Source organism: Pelodiscus sinensis, chromosome 19 (genome assembly GCF_049634645.1).
Source record: "Pelodiscus sinensis isolate JC-2024 chromosome 19, ASM4963464v1, whole genome shotgun sequence".
In the NCBI taxonomy this organism is placed as follows: Eukaryota; Metazoa; Chordata; order Testudines; family Trionychidae; genus Pelodiscus; species Pelodiscus sinensis.
In genome coordinates, this window is record NC_134729.1 from 12,238,389 (window position 1) to 12,248,414 (window position 10,026).

The 10,026-nt window shown below is 54.7% G+C and overlaps 1 protein-coding gene across 2 annotated transcripts in view; it reads left to right on the forward strand.

Annotated features, from left to right (window-relative positions):
* TNFSF14 (TNF superfamily member 14) overlaps nt 1-9,635 on the forward strand; it is a 28,215-nt gene extending 18,580 nt beyond the window's left edge. Inside the window, exons 5-6 of one of the 2 annotated variants that reach the window (XR_012896650.1) lie at nt 6,911-7,065; nt 8,639-9,635. The gene's annotated coding sequence lies outside the window, so the exon portion shown is untranslated. The remainder of the gene's footprint in view (nt 1-6,910; nt 7,066-8,638) is intronic. The other variant, XR_012896651.1, reaches the window with a different exon arrangement.
* Nucleotides 9,636-10,026: the final 391 nt, after the last annotated feature.

Consider the following 10,026-nt stretch of genomic DNA (forward strand, 5'->3'; position numbering starts at 1 on the left):
CCCCCTTCCCCCCAGAACCCCCTCCATGCTGGAATGGCTGCCAGAGGAAGAGAGATTAAAAAGCCTGGGACTTTTCAGGGTAGAAAAGAGGCAACTAAGGGGGGATAGGCTAGAGAGCTATAAAATCACAGGTGTGGAGGAAGTGAAGAGGAAAAGTGGTTTACTTATTCCCACAATATAAATACTAGGGGTCCCCCAATGAAATGAATCAGGTTTAAAACAAACAAAAGGAACTTTATCTTCACGCGGCGCACAGTTAACCTGTGGAACTCCTCGCCAGAGGATGTGGTGAAGATCAAGACTTTAACAGACTTCCAAAAAGAGCTAGATACATTCATGGAGGTTGGGTCCAGCGATACTTATTAACCAGGATGGGCAGGGATGGCGGTCCTACCTCTGTTTGTCAGAGGCTGGAAATAAGGGATGGGAGGGATCTTCACTTCCTCTGGGACACCCGGCATTGGCTGCTGTCGGCAGACAGGATATTGGGCTGCATGGATCTTTGGTCTGACCCAGTCTGGCCGTTCTTATGAATCAGCTGATGGTGGCAAGCAGGAGGCAAGGGGTGGGGTGGGGTGGGGGGGCAGGAGGAGCTGATTGGCAGGGCTGCTGGCAGGTGGGAGGCCCTGGGGGCAGGAGGGACAGGGGTTGATGGGGGTTACTGATTTATTATGGTGGCTTTCTTGAGCTCCGTTTGGCCACCACTGGGCTAAGGCATCTCTCAAGGACGCCTCGTGGTCGTGCTGCCCGCGGGGCTCTTGGTCCAAAGGGGATCGGGACCGGTAAGGTCCCTAGGTAGAGATGACTCCTCCGACCTAGATTCTCCAGGAAGCCAGGTTCGATACCCCTGCTTCCGGCTCTGCGCGGCGCAGGTCTGCCGTTGTCTGCAGCCTGGAAGGGGAAGCCCCCGTCGGCAGAGGATTCGGCAAACGGAGGCACCTCCGGCCTGGAACCAAGTCAACCCAAGGTGGGGGTGGAGGCGGTGGCTCTCCCCTCCCCCACCCCGCACTGACTCCCAGTGCCCCGGTAGCAGGCGGGTGCTGCCCTGGGAAGTGAAACTGCCCTGAAAGTCGAGGCGGCCCGGCTGTGGGTGTGATAAGCATCGGTGCAGCGAGCAAAGCAGGGCTGGGTTACGCAGCGCTGCGAACCCGCAGGGCCGGGGGAGGGGGGGGCCGACGGGCGGGATATTTATAACAATGAAAAGGCAGAATTCGGCGCCCGCAAGTGGGAAGAGAGAAAGAATCAGAGCAGGCCGGGCTCTTGCTGAGGCCGAGCGCGAGCTTCACGCCCACCTGGAGGATGGTCTCGGATCACGGTTCTGGGCGCTCTCCCCAGCCTGGGGCAGGAAGGGGAGCGTGGCCTAGTGGTTAGAGTTGGGCAGGGCTGGGCGTCCGGAGGCCTGGGTGCTATTCGTGGCTCTGAGGAAAGGGTGGGCTTTGGGGTTGGAAGAGGGAAGACTGGCGATGAGTGTTAACTAGTCGGAGGGGTTGTTCCAGCTCTGAGAGGGAGTAGGGTGTAGTGGTTAGAGCAGGGAGGGGGTGGACACTGGAGGCAGGGCACCTGGGTTCTTAAGCCACTGTGTGACCTTGGGCTTCTTGGTTCTGTGCCTTGATTTCCCCATCCGAGAGCTGGTCTGGCCGGTTTTTCTGCTGCCAGTGAAAGGATGGAAGGTGCTAGGGGGTTCCCTGCGATCTGTCTAGCTGGGAGCCGGCCAGGCCCTCCCAAGGACTCCTGGGAGTGGCTGGGGAGGGCCTGCCAGCCGGTCAGGGAAGAAGTGAGGAGGGGGAGGTTGGATCTCCCAAGAGGGGACAGTAGCGGGGGTCTGGCAAAGGTGCTGTCCTGCGTCACGAGCCCAGCCTTAGAAAAGGCGATGCCGGGGCAGCCCTCGACCAAACGGCAAGGAGCATTTTTGGTGCCCCCCCTCCCCCGCATTTATTAAACTTTTGAATGTCTGATTGGCCTGGGCAGCCCCTTTCACGCCCTTGATGTACCAGCCACAGGCGGGATTTATCCTGGCCACATGTTTGCACACGAGAATCTACAAGCAGCAACACCTGCCCCCCGAAGATGGGCCGCCACGTTACAATAAGTAGAGCCAGGGGCTGTAGGCACTGACTTGCCCTCTGGCTGGGGGGGGTACTCGAAGAGCCCCCCCTCCCGTCTGCCCCTGGCCTCACCTCCATTCTACCTCTCCCCCATTTCCTCCCCGCCTCCTCCCCTAAGTGCACCCCATCCTCCCTCCTAGAGCTTCCTGAATGCCACCAATCAGCTGTTCGTAGCATTCCAGAAGCACTGGGGGGGGGGATCAGTGGAGCCATCAGAGGGCAAGAGATGTGGGTCCGAACGTGGGGAGGGGAGAAGAACTTGGCTGCCAGTGGGTGCTCAGCGCTCATTCATTTTGCCCCATGGGTGCTCCAAGCCACCTCATCAGTGCCTTTGCTAGGGATTTCAACACACACTCAGCTGTGAACTCACCAACTTCCACAAAGCCAGGGCATTTGCTAAGGAAAGCAGCCACCCAGCTTGAGTTCCAGCTTTGTCTCCACCCAGACACCACACAGCGACTGCTAGTGGCTGGACCAGGGACTGCAGGCAATTGCATCAGGAAGCAATTCAGCCGATTCAGCTGCACCTCACATCTCGCTGCAACCTCGGCTCCCTGTGGCTGCTCCGACCTACTTTAGACACCGGAGGGTTTCATAGTAGAACCACGGGCTGTGGAGAATTCTGTGAATCCCTTATCTTGTCCGCGCCCACAATGGTGGTGGGGCCCCGCTCTGCTCACCTCCTCACGGCTGCTTGTGAAGCTCTCGGCCTGCTGCCGAAGCTAGAAGGGGAAGATGGATCTTCGAGATAAGGAGCAAGCGAGAGAACCCACGTCCTAGCCACTCAGGTCATTAAAAAGCCATCAGGGTTTTACACACGAGTCAGGTGCGGCACACAAGTGACAGGCCTGTGTTCACACCTGGTCGTGCTACATTTCCCCCCGAGCCTCCTCTGCTGGTCCTGTCTCACATCGGGCTGCTGCATTGCCGTGTGATGTTCTACTGCCCCTAGGTCCCACCCCAGAGGTGGCTGCATTTCAGTCCCGGGGCAGGGCTGGCATGTGGCTGCCAAACAGCGACCGCACCCCCCCAGAAGCAGACACATTTCGGTGGCATATCAACCGACTCCCAGCCAGAACTACCCATTAGGCAGCACTCCCTCCTAGAGCCAGGGCTAGAGCCCAGGAGTCCTGGCCCACAGACTCCCCCAGACCCCTCATGCACATTTTAGCCACTAGACGCCTCTCTCCTAGAGCTGGGGACAGAACACACAAGCCTCACTCCCCCCGCCCCACCCACACTTCTCTGACCACCAGCTCCACTCTGCTCCCCCACGTCCATATGCCCTGCCGTGCTGCAGGGGACCCTGGATTCCCCGTTCCTGGTGCAGCGCGGGGGCTGCTGCGGTTGAGGGGAAAGCAGGTTCCTCCCCCACCTTCCCCTTTAAATCAGTTTCCAGGCCCGGCCTCCCCAGCTAGGAAATCCCTGGCAGGGAAATTGACAAGGGGCCTTTTGGGGCCACAGCCACCGGGGAGGAGGGGGCCGTGGCCGTTGCTATCGGGCGGCTGTGCTTGGAAACGGTGCGCAGGGGCCGCTCTTATCTGGGCTGGGGCGTGGGTGGGGGCAGGGAGCCGGGTTTCCGAGCACAATGCGCTAAACAGGAAGTTTACTTTCTTCGGAGGCAAAGCAGCGCGGTGGGGGCCCGAGCAATTGGGCGGCCCGGCGCGCCGAGCTCCCTGACGGGTGGAATCTTCCTTCCGCTGCTGGGGAGGGGGGAGGGGGGCGTCCCTGGGGCCACGTGCATGGCATGGGGCCCGAAGATTTATGGGCATTAGAGCCTACGTTGCAGTGAGGAGCTGGTGTGTGCATGAGTGTGTGTGTGCGTGTGTGTGTGTGCGTGTGCGTGCATGTGCGCGTGTGCGTGTGTGTGCACGTGTGTGTGTGTACATGCGCGTGTGCGTGTGCGCGTGTGTGTGTGCGTGTGCGTGTACATGCGCGTGTGCGTGTGTGTGTACATGCACGTGTGCGTGTGCGCGTGTGTGTGTGCGTGTGTGTGTACATGCGCGTGTGCGTGTGCGCGTGTGTGTGTGTGCGTGTGTGTGTACACACGCATGCACGGCCTGGGAGAGGTGTGTGAATCACGGCCCCCCTACTGGAAAGGAGCCAGAAGGGCTCACCTGTGTGTCATAGGGCCAGTACCGCTAAGCGCCTCCCCTTTAGCCTGCGTGGCAGGGGCTGGCTGAGGCACAAAGAGGGGCAGCGCTGGGTTCGGGTTCAGCTGCCGCTGGGAAGTTCTGAGCTGGCTCCGCCAGTAGTTTAGTGACCAACAGTCTCCTCTCCCTGCAAGGGAATTCCCTGAGTGCTGCAGCGGCGGGTCCATCTGCACCCTCTGGCAAGGCTGCACTTCCAGCTCTGTTTGTCCGTCCATCCACCGGCCTGCCTGCCTGCGTCTCTGTCTCCCCTCTGTCTGTCTCTCCCGTCCATCTACCGAGCCGTCCATTTGTCTGTTCAGCCACGGCGCTGTTCACCCGCCTCTCCATTTCCAGGTGCCTCTCGCCTTCACATCTGGGCTCTCACAGATGTGAGGCCCCACAAAACCAAGAGCAAGACACTATGGCTGTGTCTACACTGGGCCACTTATTCCGGAAAAGCAGCTGCTTTTCCAGAATAACTTGCCAGCTGTCTACACTGGCCCCTTGAATTTCCAGAAAAGCACTGACGATCTACTGTAAAAAATCAGCTGCTTTTCCGGAAATACTATGCTGCTCCCATTCGGGCAAAAGTCCTTTTTCCGGAAAACTGTTCCGGAAAAGGGCCAGTGTAGACAGCCCAGAAGTCTTTTCCACAAAAAAGCCCCGATCGTGAAAATGACGATCGCGAAATGTGCTTTTCCGGAAAAGCATCCTGCCGATGTAGATGCTCTTTTTCCGGAAATACTTATAACGGAAAACTGTTCTGTTTTAAGCATTTCCGGAAATTCATGCCAGTGTAGACGTAGCCTATAGGTATGTCTACATTACGGAGGTTTTTTCGGAAAAACTTCTATGATGTCCACAATGCAGTTGGGTTCTTCCAAAAGAAAATCGAAGGAACAGAGGGGGGGGTTCTGCCATTGGTACTCCTCATTCTATGCGGAAGAAGCCTTTTTCAGAAAGAGCTCTTTCGGAAAAAGGCATGTGTGGCAGGGGAAGAGGGAGTTCTTTCAAAGGAAGAGGGAAGAGGAAAAAGTAGAGGTACCCTGGTGGCCACTCCATCCATAGTAATCACAGCCTAGTAATCACAGATGGCTTTTCGATATGTGGACACTCTCTTTCGGCAGAAGTTTTTTAGTAAGATCTCTTCCAGAAAAGCTTCTTCCAAAAGAAGCCTGCAGTCTAGACATAGCCTATCATTTCCCTTTTTGCCTCGCTCATGTCATACCCTCCAGAGAAGCTTGTAATGGGCTATGAGCCTGCAGTACCTCATTCAGCCACCAGCAGGCACTGTGTTTGGAGCTGGGTGGAAACAAGGGAGACAAAGCTGGAACTCAAGCTGGGTGGCTGCTTTTGTGAGTTCTGCTCAGATCTGGGAATTCCCATGCCCTGGGAGACCTCACCAGAGTTACTCCTCCCCACAGGCACCCAACTCTTTCAAAGCTGGGGACGACCCTGGAGAGTTAAATGTGCAGAAGGGGGGGGCAGGGTGTCTTTCATAGGCACCGTGGCCCCTGGAGCTCAAACACCCATGTGGGGAAAAGTGGCACCAGCCACATCTGTTGGGTGGGACCACCGACCAGCTGTTTGGGGGCTGGCGGGAGGCGCTCAGGGGAGGGCCGAAAGCAGAGAGCTGGGAGCACCTCAGGAAAGGGAGTGGAGCAGGGTCCGGAAGTGGCGGTGTTTGGGCGGGGCCTCGGGGGAGGGGCAGAGTGGAGGCGGGGCCTCCAGGCAAAACGGGGGTGGTGTCTTTACTAGGGACTCCGTGACAATCAACCCAGCCTCCTTCGCCACAGGAATCCCGAGGGCTAAGTGACATAAGGGCTCTCCATATGGTTCCAGCCTCCTTCCTGATGTTTCTGCCCCCTTGGGTGGGGCTGAGTGGCTGAAAGGGAGGGGTCAGGACCATGGCTCGTCTCTGCTTCTCATAGGAGGGTATAGCGGGGGAAGGGAGGCAGCCAGTGTCACAGCCCAAGTGCCCAAGTGCCAGCCAGGACCTAAGACTCCAGAGGGGCCAATAATGTCTCCTGTTTGTGTCCCTCTGCTCCTTGTCAGCTCTCTGGCGGTAAGGACTGTCTCTTGAGTCCTGAGGTCCCAAGCCACGACTGGGGTGCTGAGGTGCTACCGTAATACACCTAATTAATAACATACAGCGCCTGGCACAGTGAGATGCAGGACTATGCAGGGAGTGCCCAAGCACTACCATAATGCACCTAATAAATAACACTCAGTGCCCAGCCCAATGGGATCCTGGTCCATGATGGGAGTGCGTGGATGCTACCGTAATACACCTGTGAGGCCGCACCCCCCATATTTTAGGGGCCTGTGTTTTAATATGAATCTGCATAACTCAGCTATGCGCTATGCAAAATGTGGCATGTAACCTGGCATTGAACCGCATGTAATCTGCTGAATGAGTATAGTCCGTTGCCAAGCCTGTATCGTTTCCGTGTGTGAAGTTAGGAATATGAAGCGTAAATCCGTTTATTAACCTAGGTCTTATTGGAAAAACCCTTAGTGGTACGTAAGGAACTTAATGGCCCGGTGCTCACGACAATGATCTGTAAATAGTTTTGTTTTCCCGGTAACCCTAAACTGTGGTTGGTCCAGTCAAGACATGTGGCCAGGTCACCTGATGCTGGAACCCATTTTGAATGTGGTATTTTTCCATAGGGTGGGAGAGGGTTGAAGCTGACCACAAAGGATTCCTGCCTTGGACAAAATCTATGTATAGGCAAGGAACCAAACAACTGGGGAGTTGGCACCCTCTGCTTACCACCAAGATGACTCCTAGCTTGTGAGAAAAGACCATAAAAACAACTGTTAGGGTAAGGAATTGCATGTAACAAGTTTCTTAGAGCATGAAGCTTTGCTGGTGTGTTTTATTTTGTTTTAGCTTAGTCACTCACTTTGATCTGTCTGTCAGCACTTGCAACCACTTAACACTTTTTATACTTAGCAAAGTCACTTTTATTATCAAACCCAGTGTGAATGGTTGTTACCTGGGGAAGAACAGCAGCTGTGCATTTCTCTCACTGATAAAGGCAGCAAAATTGATAAACTTTTCTGTGTAAAAGTTTTACCCAGAGTAGGATGGATTTATCTGGGGTTCTGAGCCCATTGGGGCTGTGTCAAGCTCTCAGGGACTGTGTTGCTCTGCTAGGGCCTGTTGCCCCAACTGTGTGCCTTCGAGAGGGGCGGTGGTGGGGAGGGAGAGCAGAACTTCTGGCTCAGCAGGACAGGGGGGTGGGGTGCCCCAGAAGGCAGGTAGTCAGGCTCAGTGGTGTGATCAGCCCTTCAGGTGACAGTCTCAAGGGGATCTCTGTGACTCAGCCCATCACAACACCATAGAAATAACATACAGTGCCCAGTGGGAGTGGGTGGGTGCTACCGTAATACACCTAATAAATAACATACAGTGCCCAGTGGGAGTGGGTGGGCGCTACCGTAATACACCTAATAAATAACATACAGTGCCCAGTGGGAGTGGGTGGGCGCTACCGTAATACACCTAATAAATAACATACAGTGCCCAGTGGGAGTGGGTAGGCGCTACCGTAATACACCTAATAAATAACATACAGTGCCCAGTGGGAGTGGGTGGGCGCTACCGTAATACACCTAATAAATAACATACAGTGCCCAGTGGGAGTGGGTAGGCGCTACCGTAATACACCTAATAAATAACATACAGTGCCCAGTGGGAGTGGGTGGGTGCTACTGTAATACACCTAATAAATAACATACAGTGCCCAGTCCAATGAAGTCCTGGGCTGTGATGGGAAAGTGGGGATGCTACCGTAATACACTTAATAAGTAATGTACAGAGCCCAGCACAATGAAGTCCCTGGGCTATGATGGGAGTGGGTGGATGCTACCATAATACACCTAATAAATAATGAACAGCGCCCAGCACTATGGGGTGTTCTGGCCCATGACTGTGGCTCCTAGGCACTATGATGACTTGGGGACTCAGCTAATCCTCCCCAAGCCACCAAGAAGCAGCCCCCAGGCCGTTTGCAAGGGTGGTTTTAGCTCCCACTGAGCTCCCAGCATGGCTCAGCGCTCCCCACCACCTTAGGCCTCTGAAACTTTGTGCTGAAACCTGCAGGGCGGGCAATCGGTGCTTTGTCAGAATGAAAGTAGCACGCAGCCCCCTCCGGCTCGGAGTCAGGACCATGGAGCTATATATAGCTGTACAATTGTGCAAGTCGCGCCTGGGAAGTTGTGAGGTGCAGCTTCAAAGCCCACCTCCCCCTGCTCTTCCGACAGCTGCCTCTCCCGCGGCGAGGGCTGCACTTCAAAGCCCCACGGCGACGTTCAGAAGTGGGAGGGTGCCGGCCGGGCTGCGCGCCGGAGCCTTATCTCGCCGTGAGTCACAATCTCTTTCTTCTGGTTTAGGAAAAGGAAAACGCTTTGGTGTTTGACAATGGAAGGTTTCCTCGCTTGGCTGCAACGCCTGCGGGCTGCAAAGTCACGACTCTCCTCCCGGCCAGTAGGAGTCAGCGTAAAAGGAACCGTGCAGCAGCAGGTGCTCCGAGCAAAAAATGCTAATGCCAATGAAAACAAGGTGCAGGCCGAATCATCGACGAGCAGGGTCGGAAGAGAGGCATTGAGTCCAACCTCCTGCTCCAAGCAGGACCAACCCCAACTTAATCCTCCTAGCCAGGGCTTTCTCAAGCCAGGACTTCAAAACCTCTAGGGATGGAGATTCCACCCCCTCCCTAGGGAACCCAGCCCAGCGCTTCCCCACCCTCCTAGGGAAATAGTTTTTCCTAATGTCCAACCTACACTCCCCCATTGCTCCTTGTTCTGTCACTGAATCAATGCCATACCTTTTAGGGGCAGTAGAGGGCACTGTAGGAAAAGAGGAACCAGTCAAAGAGGGAAGAGAGCTGGTGAAAATGTTTTCATCAAAAACTTTTTTCTTTTCTTTTCTTTTCTTTTCTTTTCTTTTCTTTTCTTTTCTTTTCTTTTCACCCAGACATTTTTCTTTGACACGGTTGTTTTCCTTCTTATTGCACATTTCTCCCTAATTTTTAGGAAAAATTGTCCACCTTTTTGACACAAAAATAGGTTCTTCCTCCCTTCCCCATATATTGGTGGGACAAAATGTGATAGGTTTGGGCAGGCAATAGCCATTTACACAGGGATCTGTTGCCCTCTGCTGAGATGCAGCCACCGTGGGACTGGGATGTGGGGCCTGTTTTAAACAGGGACCCATTGCCGGACTCCGAAATGCAGCCACTTCTGGAGTGAGGCACATGGGCTGTTTATATTGGGATCCTTCTCTTTAGGGGCCAAAGAGGTATAAAATAAGGGATAGTACAGAGAAAGCCAGTCCTGATGATGTGAGAACAAACAGGGAATGAATAAAATGGAAAGGCAGCACATGTGGAATGAATCATAGAAAATGCTTTTTTATCCAACGGAATTTTAATCTGTGGAACTCTCCGCCACTTGATGCCACTATGATACACTTGGCTCTGAGGTGCAGCCACCTCTGGGGTGAGGAGCAGCCGCTATTTGTACAGGAATTCCTCACCCAGCACGGGGTTGAAGCTACAGCCAGAGTGGGCTGCAGCATTGTTTATACAGGGATTCCTTCATATGGCCCTGAGATGCCGCTGCCTTGTAGATGGGATTAGTCCTGCCTTGGGCAGGGGGCTGGACTTGACGACCTCCTGAGGTCTCTTCCAGCGCTAGGATTCTGTGATTCTATGACAGCTGTTTCTATGTGGATCCTTCTGCCAGTGCTGAGATGCGACTGCCTCTTGGGTGAGGCACAG